Source organism: Oncorhynchus mykiss, chromosome 8 (genome assembly GCF_057628025.1).
Source record: "Oncorhynchus mykiss isolate SJ-2025 chromosome 8, ASM5762802v1, whole genome shotgun sequence".
NCBI lineage: Eukaryota > Metazoa > Chordata > Actinopteri > Salmoniformes > Salmonidae > Oncorhynchus > Oncorhynchus mykiss.
Window position 1 is genome coordinate 2392260 of NC_143029.1, and position 15241 is coordinate 2407500.

Below are 15241 nucleotides of genomic sequence, written 5' to 3' on the forward strand. Positions count from 1 at the left end.
TGTTCGGAACTCATTATAATACCAGAAATGTTTTGGTACCTCAATATCACAAGAGAATAGTCCTGGGTCCTCAATGGCACACCAGAACAGTGTGGGGACCTAAATATAAGACAATAACAGTGTTGTGAACTCAATATAACACAAGTACAGTGTTGGGACCTCAAAAAAACACAACAACAGTTTTGGGGCCTCAATATAACATCAGCACAGTGGAGGTACCTCAATGTAACACCAGAACGGTGTTGGGACCTCAGTATAACAACAGATCAGTGTCACTATAACACCAGAACAGTGTTGGGACCTCAGTATAACACCAGAACAGTGTTGGGACCTCAGTATGACACCAGAACAGTGTTGGGACCTAAGTATAAGACCAGAACAGGGTTGGGACCTCAATATAACACCAGAACAGTGTTGGGACCTCAGTAGAACACCACAACAGTGTTGGGACCTCAGTAGAACACCACAACAGTGTTGGGACCTCAGTATAACACCAGAACAGTGTTGGGACCTCAGTATAACACCAGAACAGTGTTGGGACCTCAGTATGACACCAGAACAGTGTTGGGACCTCAGTATAAGACCAGAACAGGGTTGGGACCTCAATATAACACCAGAACAGTGTTGGGACCTCAGTAGAACACCACAACAGTGTTGGGACCTCAGTATAACACCAGAACAGTGTTGGGACCTCAGTATAACACCAGAACAGTGTTGGGACCTCAGTATAACAACAGATCAGTGTCAATATAACACCAGAACAGTGTTGGGACCTCAGTATAACACCAGAACAGTGTTGGGACCTCAGTATAACACCAGAACAGTGTTGGGACCTCAGTATAACACCAGAACAGTGTTGGGACCTCAGTATAACACCACAACAGTGTTGGGAACTCAATATAACACCACAACAGTGTAAATATAACACCAGAACAGTGTTGGGACCTCAGACCATGAATTGTTAACACACGTGCACACACATAGATGAGAGGTGGAGGGAGAAGTAGAGAGAGAGACGAACCAATGTACACACCCTGACGGGTTAATCTAGCATGGTATCTGTCCATCCTCTATGAAATATTAAGCAGAAAACCCTCAGGCTGTGCGCTCTTCAAAACCTTCCAAACTTTATTTATTTATTTACAGATTTGTTTATTCCTGTTCTGTGCCTCAGACACCACAGGGTGATAAGGTTCAGAGACAAAAAGGGAAGGAGATAGAGGGTGAAGGAGGGAGAAAAAGAGAGAGGGAGAGATTCAGCCCTTAAAGCAGAGCCAAGAAACAAAGCCCCCAGAGGGACAGAAAGACAGAGAGTTATCTTGTCAGAGGAACGCTAGTGGTTAGTGTTGAGAAGTGAAGACTAGTGGTTAGTGTTGAGGAGTGAAGGCTAGTGGTTAGTGTGAGGAGTGAAGGCTAGTGGTTAGTGGTGAGATGTGAACGCTAGTGGTTAGTGTTGAGGAGTGAAGACTAGTGGTTAGTGGTGAGGAGTGAAGGCTAGTGGTTAGTGTTGAGGAGTGAAGACTAGTGGTTAGTGGTGAGGAGTGAACGCTAGTGGTTAGTGTTGAGGAGTGAAGGCTAGTGGTTAGTGGTGAGAAGTGAAGGATAGTGGTTAGTGTTGAGAAGTGAAGACTAGTGGTTAGTGTTGAGGAGTGAAGGCTAGTGGTTAGTGTGAGGAGTGAAGGCTAGTGGTTAGTGGTGAGAAGTGAACGCTAGTGGTTAGTGTTGAGGAGTGAAGACTAGTGGTTAGTGGTGAGGAGTGAAGGCTAGTGGTTAGTGTTGAGGAGTGAAGACTAGTGGTTAGTGGTGAGGAGTGAACGCTAGTGGTTAGTGTTGAGGAGTGAAGGCTAGTGGTTAGTGGTGAGAAGTGAAGGATAGTGGTTAGTGTTGATGAGTGTAAAGGGAGTGAAGGCTAGTGGTTAGTGTTGAGGAGTGAAGGCTAGTGGTTAGTGTGAGGAGTGAACGCTAATGGTTAGTGTTGAGGAGTGAAGGCTAGTGGTTATTGGTGAGAAGTGAAGGCTAGTGGTTAGTGTTGAGAAGTGAAGGCTAGTGGTTAGTGTTGATGAGTGTAAAGGGAGTGAAGGCCAGTGGTTAGTGTTGAGGAGTGAAGGCTAGTGGTTAGTGTATAGGGAGTGAAGGCTAGTGGTTAGTGTTGAGGAGTGAAGGCTAGTGGTTAGTGTTGAGGAGTGAAGGCTAGTGGTTAGTTCATAGGGAGTGAAGGCTAGTGGTTACTTTATAGGGAGTGAAGGCTAGTGGGTTGTGTTGAGGAGGGAAGGTTAGTGGTTAGTGTTGAGGAGTTAAGGCTAGTGGTTAGTGGTGAGAAGTGAAGGCTAGTGGTTAGTGTTGAGAAGTGAAGGCTGGTGGTTAGTGTTGAGGAGTGAAGGCTAGTGGTTATGTGGAGGAGTGAAGGCTAGTGGTTAGTGGTGAGGAATGTATAGGGAGTGAAGGCTAGTGGTTAGTGTTGAGGAGTGAAGGCTAGTGGTTAGTGTGAGGAGTGAACGCTAATGGTTAGTGTTGAGGAGTGAAGGCTAGTGGTTAGTGTTGAGAAGTGAAGGCTAGTGGTTAGTGTTGATGAGTGTAAAGGGAGTGAAGGCCAGTGGTTAGTGTTGAGGAGTGAAGGCTAGTGGTTAGTGTATAGGGAGTGAAGGCTAGTGGTTAGTGTTGAGGAGTGAAGGCTAGTGGTTAGTGTTGAGGAGTGAAGGCTAGTGGTTAGTTCATAGGGAGTGAAGGCTAGTGGTTACTTTATAGGGAGTGAAGGCTAGTGGGTTGTGTTGAGGAGGGAAGGTTAGTGGTTAGTGTTGAGGAGTTAAGGCTAGTGGTTAGTGGTGAGAAGTGAAGGCTAGTGGTTAGTGTTGAGAAGTGAAGGCTGGTGGTTAGTGTTGAGGAGTGAAGGCTAGTGGTTATGTGGAGGAGTGAAGGCTAGTGGTTAGTGGTGAGGAATGTATAGGGAGTGAAGGCTAGTGGTTAGTGTTGAGGAGTGAAGGCTAGTGGTTAGCGGTGAGAAGTGAAGGCTAGTGGTTAGTGTTGAGAAGTGAAGGCTGGTGGTTAGTGTTGAGGAGTGAAGGCTAGTGGTTATGTGGAGGAGTGAAGGCTAGTGGTTAGTGGTGAGGAATGTATAGGGAGTGAAGGCTAGTGGTTAGTGTTGAGGAGTGAAGGCTAGTGGTTAGTGTGAGGAGTGAACGCTAATGGTTAGTGTTGAGGAGTGAAGGCTAGTGGTTAGTGGTGAGAAGTGAAGGCTAGTGGTTAGTGTTGAGAAGTGAAGGCTAGTGGTTAGTGTTGATGAGTGTAAAGGGAGTGAAGGCCAGTGGTTAGTGTTGAGGAGTGAAGGCTAGTGGTTAGTGTATAGGGAGTGAAGGCTAGTGGTTAGTGTTGAGGAGTGAACGCTAGTGGTTAGTGTTGAGGAGTGAAGGCTAGTGGTTAGTTCATAGGGAGTGAAGGCTAGTGGTTACTTTATAGGGAGTGAAGGCTAGTGGGTTGTGTTGAGGAGGGAAGGTTAGTGGTTAGTGTTGAGGAGTTAAGGCTAGTGGTTAGTGGTGAGAAGTGAAGACTAGTGGTTAGTGTTGAGAAGTGAAGGCTGGTGGTTAGTGTTGAGGAGTGAAGGCTAGTGGTTATGTGGAGGAGTGAAGGCTAGTGGTTAGTGATGAGGAATGTATAGGGAGTGAAGGCTAGTGGTTAGTGTTGAGGAGTGAAGGCTAGTGGATAGTGTATAGGGAGTGAAGGCTAGTGGTTAGTGCTGAGGGGTGAAGGCTAGTGGTTAGTTTATAGGGAGTGAAGGCTAGTGGTTAGTTTATAGGTAGTGAAGGCTAGTTGGTTGTGTTGAGGAGTGAAGGCTAGTGGTTAGTGGTGAGAAGTGAACGCTAGTGGTTAGTGTTGAGGAGTGAAGGCTAGTGGTTAGTGGTGAGGAGTGAACGCAATTTGTTAGAGTTGAGGAGTGAAGACTAGTGGTTAGTGGTGAGGAGTGAACGCTAGGGGTTAGTGTTGAGGAGTAAAGGGTAGTGGTTAGTGTATAGGGAGTGAAGGCTAGTGGTTAGTGTTGAGGAGTGAAGGTGTTAGTGGTTAGTGTTGAGGAGTTAAGGCTAGTGGTTAGTGGTGAGAAGTGAAGGCTAGTGGTTCGTGTTGATAAGTGAAGGCTAGTAGTTAGTGTTGAGGAGTGAAGGCTAGTGGTTATGTGGAGGAGTGAAGGCTAGTGGTTAGTTGTGAGGAGTTAAGGCTAGTGGTTAGCGTTGAGGAGTGATGGCTAGTGGTTAGTGTTGAGGAGTGAAGGCTAGTGGTTAGTGGTGAGGAGTTAAGGCTAGTGGTTAGTGTTGAGGAGTTAAGGCTAGTGGTTAGTGTTGAGGAGTGACGGCTAGTGGTTAGTGTTGAGGAGTGACGGCTAGTGGTTAGTGTTGAGGAGTGACGGCTAGTGGTTAGTGGTGACGAGTGAAGACTAGTAGTTAGTGTTGAGGAGTGAAGACTAGTGGTTAGTGTTGAGGAGTGAAGACTAATGGTTAGTGTTGAGGAGTGAAGACTAGTGGTTATTGTTAAGGAGTGAAAACTAGTGGTTAGTGTTGAGGAGTGAAGACTAGTGGTTAGTGGTGAGGGGTGATTAGGGAGTGAAGGCTAGTGGTTAGTGTTGAGGAGTTAAGAATAGTGGTTAGTGTTGAGGAATGGAGACTAGTGATTAGTGTTGAGGAGTGAAGGCTAGTTGTTAGTGTTGAGGAATGGAGACTAGTGGTTAGTGTTAAGGAGGGAAGACTAGTGGTTAGTGTACAGTGTACAGGGAGTGAAGGCTAGTTTTTGGTTTTGAGGAGTTTAGGCTAGTGGTTTGTGTTTAGGAGTGAAGTCTAGTGGTTGGTGTTGAGGAGTTTAGGCTAGTGGTTTGTGTTGAGGAGTTTAGGCTAGTGGTTTGTGTTTAGAAGTGTACAGGGAGTGAAGGCTAGTGGTTGGTGTTGAGGAGTTTAGTGGTTGGTTTATAGGGAGTGAAGGCTAGGGGTTAGTTTATAGGGAGTGAAGGCTAGTGGTTAGTTTATAGGGAGTGAAGGCTAGTGGTTGGTTTATAGGGAGTGAAGGCTAGTGGTTGGTTTATAGGGAGTGAAGGCTAGTGGTTGGATTATAGGGAGTGAAGGCTAGTGGTTGGTTTATAGGGAGTGAAGGCTAGTGGTTGGTTTATAGGAGTGAGGCTAGTGGTTGGTTTATAGGGAGTGAAGGCTAGTGGTTAGTTTATAGGGAGTGAAGGCTAGTGGTTAGTTTATAGGGAGTGAAGGCTAGTGGTTAGTTTATAGGGAGTGAAGGCTAGGGGTTGGTTTATAGGGAGTGAAGGCTAGTGGTTATGTGGAGGAGTGAAGGCTAGTGGTTAGTTTATAGGGAGTGAAGGCTAGTGGTTAGTGCTGAGGAGTGAAGGCTAGTGGTTAGTTTATAGGAAGTGAAGGCTAGTGGTTGGTTTATAGGGAGTGAAGGCTAGTGGTTGGTTTATAGGGAGTGAAGGCTAGTGGTTAGTTTATAGGGAGTGAAGGCTAGTGGTTAGTTTATAGGGAGTGAAGGCTAGTGGTTAGTGCTGATGAGTGAAGGCTAGTGGTTGGTTTATAGGGAGTGAAGGCTAGTGGTTAGTGTTGAGGAGTGAAGGCTAGTGGTTAGTGTTGAGGAGTGAAGGCTAGTGGTTAGTGCTGAGGAGTGAAGGCTAGTGGTTGGTTTATAGGGAGTGAAGGCTAGTGGTTGGTGGTGAGGAGTGATGGCTAGTGGTTGGTTTATAGGGAGTGAAGGCTAGTGGTTGGTTTATAGGGAGTGAAGGCTAGTGGTTAGTGTTGAGGAGTGAAGGCTAGTGGTTATGTGGAGGAGTGAAGGCTAGTGGTTAGTTTATAGGGAGTGAAGGCTAGTGGTTAGTGCTGAGGAGTGAAGGCTAGTGGTTAGTTTATAGGGAGTGAAGGCTAGTGGTTGGTTTATAGGGAGTGAAGGCTAGTGGTTAGTTTATAGGGAGTGAAGGCTAGTGGTTGGTGTTGAGGAGTGAAGACTTGATGGACTTAAAACAAAATGTATTTAACATTTAATTAACCAGGCAAGTCAGTTTAGAACAAATTCTTATTAACATTGGCGGTCTACCTCGACCAATCCCACAGACTCCCAATCACTGCCGGTTGTGATACATCCAGGAATCGAACCAGGTTCTGTCGTGACTCTAGCACTGAAATGCAGTGCCTCAGACCGCTGCGCATCTCGGGAGCCCTTTCTACCATGTTGTGTTCTTCAAGACTTTCAAAATGGTTGAACAAACCATGTGTCACACTTAAATCCATCCCCTCAGGTGTGCCACGGCTAAACGTGTCCCCCAGGTAGGGGCATGTGTATGTTAACTGCGATTCTGAGTAGTGTGGTCAGTTCCAAGAGTGGGACTGTTTGTAGGTCGTAAAACACCGAGATAAACACTCCTGTAATAGAGACAACAACTCCACATCCAGACTCATTGAGAGAGATAGGAGAGAGAGGAGAGAGATAGAGAGAGAGAGATAGAGAGGAGAGAGACAACAACTCCACATCCAGAGAGAGAGAGAGAGAGAGACTATAGAGAGAGGGAGAGACTATAGAGAGAGAGACTATAGAGAGAGATGTGTAATGTTTACTGTTAATTTTTATTGTTTATTTCACTTTATATATTCACTTTATATATTATCTTCCTCACTTGCTTTGGCAATGTTAACACATGTTTCCCATGCCAATAAAGCCCTTGAATTGAATTGAATTGAATTGAATTGAGAGAGAGAGAGACTATAGAGAGACAGAGACAGAGAGAGACGTGTCGTCAGGTGCCCGGGAGACAACAGCAGAGTGAAGGACAGATGTACCTGGAAACTTTCACAGTAGGAGAACCAGACTAATCTGGAGGAAGCGAGCACTGTGCATGCTAATGATCACTACGATTAGGGCAAGCACACACACACAGAGCACTGTGCATGCTAATGATCACTACGATTAGGGCAAGCACACACACACAGAGCACTGTGCATGCTAATGATCACTAAGATTAGGGCAAGCACACACACACAGAGCACTGTGCATGCTAATGATCACTACGATTAGGGCAAGCACACACACACAGAGCACTGTGCATGCTAATGATCACTACGATTAGGGCAAGCACACACACACAGAGCACTGTGCATGCTAATGATCACTAAGATTAGGGCAAGCACACACACACAGAGCACTGTGCATGCTAATGATCACTACGATTAGGGCAAGCACACACACACAGAGCACTGTGCATGCTAATGATCACTACGATTAGGGCAAGCACACACACACAGATGAAAAAGCACTTGTATGATAGAGCGAAATAGATTTGCAGAAAAAGCAAGACAGACACCTAAATACAAACAAGAGAGTAGCGGCTGTCTTATTCTCTAGGACTCCTTCCTCTCTCCCGCTCTTCATCCCCCCTTCACCCTCCTTCCTCTCTCCCGCTCTTCATACCCCCTTCACGACACTCCATCACCCTCCTCCCTTTCTCCCTCTCTTCATCCCCCCTTCACCCTCCTCCCTCTCTCCCTCTCTTCATCCCCCCTTCACGACACTCCATCACCCTCCTTCCTCTCTCCCTCTCTTCATCCCCCCTTCACCCTCCACCCTCTCCCCAGCTGCTCTCCAGACATACACACATTTCAGCTCTAAATAGGCCATCAGACAGATGTTGTTTCCTCAACAGTTGATCCATAAATAACCATATATTTAGATATGTGATGGGAGAGAGAGGAGAAAGACAGAGACAAACACCAAGAAAGACAGACCAACCCTTGTAGTGGTAGTTTTTTAACAGTACTGTGTAGCATTATAACAGTACCTTGTAGTATTATAACAGTATCTTGTAGTATTATAACAGTACCTTGTAGTGGTAGTATTACAACAGTACCTTATAGTATTATAACAGTACCCGGTAGTATTATAACAGTACCCTATAGTATTATAACAGTACCCTGTAGTATTATAACAGTACCCTGTAGTATTATAACAGTACCCTATAGCGGTACCAGTTTAACAGGTGCTAATCTGATGACACATTGTAGTATTATAACAGTACCCTGTAGTATTATAACAGTACCCTGTAGTATTATAAAAGTACCCTGTAGTGGTACCAGTTTAACAGGTGCTAGTCTGATGACACATTGTAGTATTATAACAGTACCCTGTAGTATTATAACAGTACCCTGTAGTATTATAACAGTACCCTATAGTGGTACCAGTTTAACAGGTGCTAGTCTGATGACACATTGTAGTATTATAACAGTACCCTGTAGTATTATAACAGTACCCTGTAGTATTATAACATTACCTTGTAGTATTATAACAGTACCCTGTAGTATTATAACAGTACCTTGTAGTATTATAACAGTACCCTGTAGTATTATAACAGTACCCTGTAGTGGTACCAGTTTAACAGGTGCTGGTCTGATGACACATTGTAGTATTATAACAGTACCCTGTAGTATTATGACAGTACCCTGTAGTATTATAACAGTACCTTGTAGTATTATAACAGTACCCTGCAGTATTATAACAGTACCTTGTAGTATTATAACAGTACCTTGTAGTATTATAACAGTACCCTGTAGTATTATAACAGTACCCTGTAGTATTATAACAGTACCCTATAGTAGTACCAGTTTAACAGGTGCTAGTCTGATGACACCCAGTAGTATTATAACAGTACCATGTAGTATTATAACAGTACCCTGTAGTATTATAACAGTACCCTATAGTGGTACCAGTTTAACAGGTGCTAGTCTGATGACACATTGTAGTATTATAACAGTACCCTGTAGTATTATAACAGTACCTTGTAGTATTATAACAGTACCCTGTAGTATTATAACAGTACCCTGTAGTATTATAACAGTACCCTGTACCCTGTAGTATTATAACAGTACCCTGTAGTGGTACCAGTTTAACAGGTGCTGGTCTGATGACACATTGTAGTATTATAACAGTACCCTGTAGTATTATAACATTACCTTGTAGTGTTATAACAGTACCCTGCAGTATTATAACAGTACCTTGTGGTATTATAACAGTACCCTGTAGTATTATAACAGTACCTTGTAGTATTATAACAGTACCCTGTAGTAGTATAACAATACCCTGTAGTATTATAACAGTACCCTATAGTAGTACCAGTTTAACAGGTGCTAGTCTGATGACACCCAGTAAGTAGTATTATAACAGTACCTTGTAGTATTCTAACAGTACCCTGTAGTATTATAACAGTACCCAGTACCCTGTAGTATTATAACAGTACCCTGTAGTGGTACCAGTTTAACAGGTGCTAGTCTGATGACACCCAGTAAGTAGTATTATAACAGTACCTTGTAGTATTATAACAGTACCCTGTAGTATTATAACAGTACCCAGTACCCTGTAGTATTATAACAGTACCCTGTAGTGGTACCAGTTTAACAGGTGCTAGTCTGATGACACATTGTAGTATTATAACAGTACCCTGTAGTATTATAACAGTACCCAGTAAGTAGTATTATAACAGTACCCTGTAGTGGTACCAGTTTAACTAGTCTGATGACACCCAGTAAGTAGTATTATAACAGAACCCTGTAGTATTATAACAGTACCCTGCAGTATTATAACAGTACCCTGTAGTATTATAACAGTACCCTGTAGTATTATAACAGTACCCTGTAGTATTATAACAGTACCCTGTAGTGGTACCAGTTTAACTAGTCTGATGACACATTGTAGTATTATAACAGTACCATGTAGTATTATAACAGTACCCTGTAGTATTATAACATTACCCTGTAGTGGTACCAGTTTAACAGGTGCTAGTCTGATGACACATTGTAGTATTATAACAGTACCCAGTACCCTGTAGTATTATAACAGTACCCAGTACCCTGTAGTATTATAACAGTACCCAGTACCCTGTAGTATTATAACAGTACCCTGTAGTGGTACCAGTTTAACTAGTCTGATGACACATTGCGTCTCTTCTGTCACACTTCCTCTGTGCTGCTGTTCTGTTTGTTGCTACATGTCTACCTGTGTTTTACTTTTTATAACCGTTTAATCAAACTCCGTATTTAGGGGCTCCCGAGTGGGGCAGCGGTCTTAGGAACCGCCCTCAGTGCTAGAGGCATCACTACAGACCCTGGTTTGATTCCAAGGTGTTTCATAACAGGCAGTGATTGGGAGTCCCATAGGGCGGTGCACAATTGACCCAGCGTCGTCTGGGTTAGGGTTTTGCCGGGGTAGGTCCGTTATTGTAAATAAAAATGTGTTTTTAACTCACTTGCCTAGTTAAATAAAAGGTTATAAAAAAATAAAGTCTACAAGTTTACCAACGTCTTCGTTTTGAACTTTTTCTCCCAGGATGTTTTATCTGCCATTGGTCTGCAGGAACCACTTCAGACAAAAAAAACAAGTAACAATATGCCTTCTCGTTGCGGTCGTTGTACTGATAATACACAGGAGAACTATTGCCTTATGGCCGAGGATAGCTGAGTTCCTAGCCCGGCTTCAAATGCAATCGTTAGGCAAGGGCATTTTTAGTGTAGGAAAGGATGAAACGGTGTCTTTTCCCACCAGTAAAAAAAGGTAGTAGTGTTTATCCCCACAGTCCCAGCAGCCAGACAATTTTCTCCTGGAACCTGGAAAGAAATGCTGTTGGCATGCTCAACAGGTGTCGCTCATTCAACCGGTAGAAACGTTTGATCGATTTTCCCCACTAAGCAACGAGTATGAGTAAGAGCCTTCTCAGATCTCTCCTCTACCCGTTACAGGGTCTGAGTTGCCGAAGCCTCCCACCATCAGCTCGGACAAATTGAAAACCCTAGTCATTGACGACTCCATTACCCACAGTATTAGACTTCAAACGAATCATCCAGCGATCATACACTGTTTACCGGGGGGCAGGGCTACCGACGTTAAGGCTAATCTGAAGATGGTGCTGGCTAGAGCTAAAACTGGCGAGTGTAGAGAGTGTATGGATATTGTTATCCACGTCGGCACCAACGATGTTAGGATGAGTCAGAGGTCACCAAGGTTAACATAGCTTCAGCATGTAAATCAGCTAAAAATACCTCGAGTCTCTGGCCCCCTCCCAGTTAGGGGGAGTGATGAGCTCTACAGTTAACTCGCACAACTCAATCGCTGGTTGAAAACTGTTTTGTGCCTCTACCAAAAAATTGAATTTGTAGATAATTGGCCCTCTTTCTGGGACTCATTCACAAACAGGATCAAGCCTGGCCTGCTGAGGAGTGATGGACTCTATCCTAGCTGGAGGGGTGCTCTCATCTGATCTATGAACATAGACAGGGCTCTATTTCCTCTAGCTCCACAATGAGATAGCGTACAGGCCAGGCAGCAGGCTGCTAACCAGCTTGCCAGCTTAGTGGAGTCTGCCACTAGCGCAAACAGTGTAGTGAGCTCAGCTATCCCCATTGAGACCATGTCTGTGCCTCAATCTAGGTCGGGCAAAACTAACTAACTAATCTCACTGGACTAAAGACCTCCTCAATTCCTGTCATTATTGGAAGAGATTGTGAAATATTACATAGTCAATTAACAAATCAATTATCATAATCTTGATGTGATTGGCCTGACTGAAACATGGCTCAAGCCCGATGAATTTACTGTGTTAAATGAGGCCTCTTGTCTTAGTTACACAAGTGACCAAATCCCCAGTGCATCCCACAAAGGAGTAGGTGTTACTAACATTTACAACAGAACATTTAAATTATGGAAAAATACAATGAATGCGTTTTCGTCTTTTGAGGTTCTAGTTATGAAGTCTATGCAGCCTACTCAATCACTTTTTATAGCTGCTGTTTACAGCCCTCCTGGGCCATATACAGCATTCCTCAATTAGTTCCCTGAATTCCTATCGATACCTTGCAGTCATGGCAGATAATAATCACATTTTTGGTTGTTTTTTTTTGTTGTCAGCTCGGGGATTCGATCTTTCGGTTACTAGTCCAACGCTCTAAACCACAAGGCTACCTGCCGCTCCGATATATTGTGGATCAAAATGTTTTTCCTCATAATCCCTATCGGACCACCATTTTATTTTATTACATTTGCAATCGCAACAAATAATTTGCTCAGACCCAAATAAATTATTTTTAAGAGCTGCGTTATAAATTCTCGGACAACGCAAAGATTCCTAGATGCCCTTCCAGATTCCCTGAGTCAGAAAAAAACAAAAATCAACCTCCACTGGATCAGTTGTTGCTCAATATGCGACAACTGATCCTTGCATACTACAAACAATAGCATGCAAGTGTAAACAACATGGGACTACGCAGCCATCGTACAACTCAGGAAGGAGACAGGAAGAAAGGAGACGCATTCTGTCTCCTAGAGATGAACGTACTTTGGTGTGAAAAGTGCAAATCAATCCCAGAACAACTGCAAAGGACCTTGTGAAGATGCTGGAGCAAACAGGTACAAAAGTATCGATATCCACAGTAAATCGAGTCCTATATCGACATAACCTGAAAGGCCGCTCAGCAAGGAAGAAGCCACTGCTTCAAAACCGCCATAAAAAGGCCAGACTACGGTTTGCGGCTGCACATGGGGACAAAGATCGTACTTTTTGAAGAAATGTTCTCTGGTCTGATGAAACAAAATAGAACTGTTTGCCCATAATGACCATCGTTATGTTTGGAGGAAAAAGGGGGAGGCTTGCAAGCTGGATAACACCATCCCGACCGTGAAGCACAGGGGTGGCAGCATCATGTTGTAGGGGTGTTTGCTGCAGGAGGGACTGGTGCACTTTACAAACTAGATGGCATCATGAGGTAAGAAAATGATGTGGATATATTGAAGCAACATCTCAAGACATCAGTCAGGAAGTTAAAGCTTGGTTGCAGATGAGTCTTCCAAATGGACAATGACCCCAAGCATACTTCCAAAGTTGTGTAAAAATGGCATAAGGATATCAAAGTCAAGAATTGGAGTGGCCATCACAAAGCCTTGACCTCAATCCCATAGAAAATGTTTGGGCAGAACTGAAAAAGCATGTGCGAGCAAGGAGGCCTACAAACCTGACTCAGTTACACCAGCTCTGTCAGGAGGAATGGGCCAAAATTCACCCAAATTATTGTGGGAAGCTTATGGAAAGCTACCCAAAATGTTTGACCCAATGTAAAGGCAATGCTACCAAATTCTAATTGACTGTATGTAAACTTCTGACCGACTGGGAATGTGATGAAAGAAATAAAATCTGAAATAAATAATTCTCTCTATTATTATTCTGACATTTCACATTCTTAAAATAACGATGTGATCCTAACTGACCTAAGACAGGGAATTTTTACTTAAATGTCAGGAATTTAGAAAAACTGAGTTTAAATGTAATTGTCTAAGGTGTAAGTAAACATACAACTTCAACTGTACATATACTCTATTTAATGCCTTATCTCAGCTCACTGGTCACCATAGCAGCACCCACCCACAGCACTAGCAGGTATATCTCACTGGCCACCCAATGCCAATTCCTCTTTTGGCTGCCTTTCCTTCCAGTTCTCTGCTGCCAATGACTGGAACGAACCAAATTTAAGTCCTCCATCCCCAACTTGTTCAAATGTAGGAACTGGGTTCTACAGTTTGACCCCACTGCTGTCTCTGTCTCCACTCCCACTCCGCCCGGCCATCTAGATGTGTGAAGGTTAGTGTCTTTTCTGTAGGGGAGCTAATGATTGATAACATTCCTGTAAGTGTGTAAACTTAAATGTTGTGTTACTATAGCGTTTTTGTATGATTTATATAGTTATATACTTAAAAATCTATCAATTGACCAATTCGGCCACTTGGGTACATTTGGGCAAACTCGTGAAGGACACCTGGCAGACTTGATACTAAATATTGTGTAGTGATGTCATTCTTCAATGTATCAGTCTGAAACCTTGCACACAAAGTATTCCACCTACACTACTGAAAGACCTACTTCCTGTTCTTGGCCCTCCTATGTGCACTATAATAAGCATGTCCATATCCTCCAAACTCACTAAAAGTGCAACAATAAAAAAAATACAAAACTTGACCCAGACATTGTTTTATATATCGAATCTAACATTCGTCTCAAATTCTTTATGAAAAGCTGTTTGCTCAGCAAGACACTACCTTCCAGAAGACCAATAATGTATGAGAATCACTTCAGTCTGGTGTTAGTACTGAGACCACACTCGTGAATTACATTTTATGGGGTCAGACCAAGGCTCTGTGTCTGTCCTTGTGCTCCTAGACCAAATACACCTGTATCTGGGGAGTTTCTCCCATTCTTCTCTGCAGATCCTCTCAAACTTTGTCAGATTGGATGGGGAGCGTTGCTGAACAGCTTTTTTCAGGTCCAGAGATGTTTTATCAGGTTCAAGTCCGTGCTCTGACTGGGTCACCCAAGGACATTCAGAGACTTGTCCCGAAGTACGTTCCAAAGTTCTTCCATTTAAAAATGATGGAGGCCACTGTGTTCTTGGGGACCTTTAACTTCTTGTAGCTGCAATCCCGTTAACGGGATGATATGACAACAGTCAGTGAAAGTGCAGGGTGCCAAATTCAAACAAAAGAAACCGTTTCATGATAAATATTCCCTTACCTTTGCACTCCCAGGAATCTCAGGTCCACAATAAATGCTTGATTTGTTCGATAAAGTCCGTTATCTATGTCCAATTAGCTACTTTTGTTAGCACGTTTGGTACACCTATCCAAACGCTGGTGCTGGTCGACCATTTCTTCTGACAAAAACTTAAGGTATATTACAGGTCGAAGAAACATTTCAAACTAAGTACAGAATCATTCAGTAGTATGTTTTTATCATAAATCTTCAAGAAAGTTCCAACCTTTGTGTCTTGAGGAGGAACGGAACACAGGAAGATATCATGTGGCATGCGCATGACCGGGAAATGACTCTCTGCCAATAGCCTGACTCATTCCCCTCTTATTCAGTCCCACAACACAGTAGAAGCCTCATTCAAGTTTCTATAGACGGTTGACATCCAGTGGAAGCCCTAGGAAGTAAATCTTCATTCATATCCCAAGGGGATTTCAATAGGGAATGGGTTGAAAATATACCAACCTCACATTTTCTCACTTCCAGTTTGGATTTCTTCTCAGGTTTTTGCCTGCCATATGAGTTCTGTTATACTCACAGACATCATTCAAACAGTTTTAGAAACTTCAGAGTGTTTTCTATCCAATACTAATAATAATATGCATATATTAGCAACTGAGACTGAGGAGCAGGCCGTTTCCTCTGGGAACCTCTGGG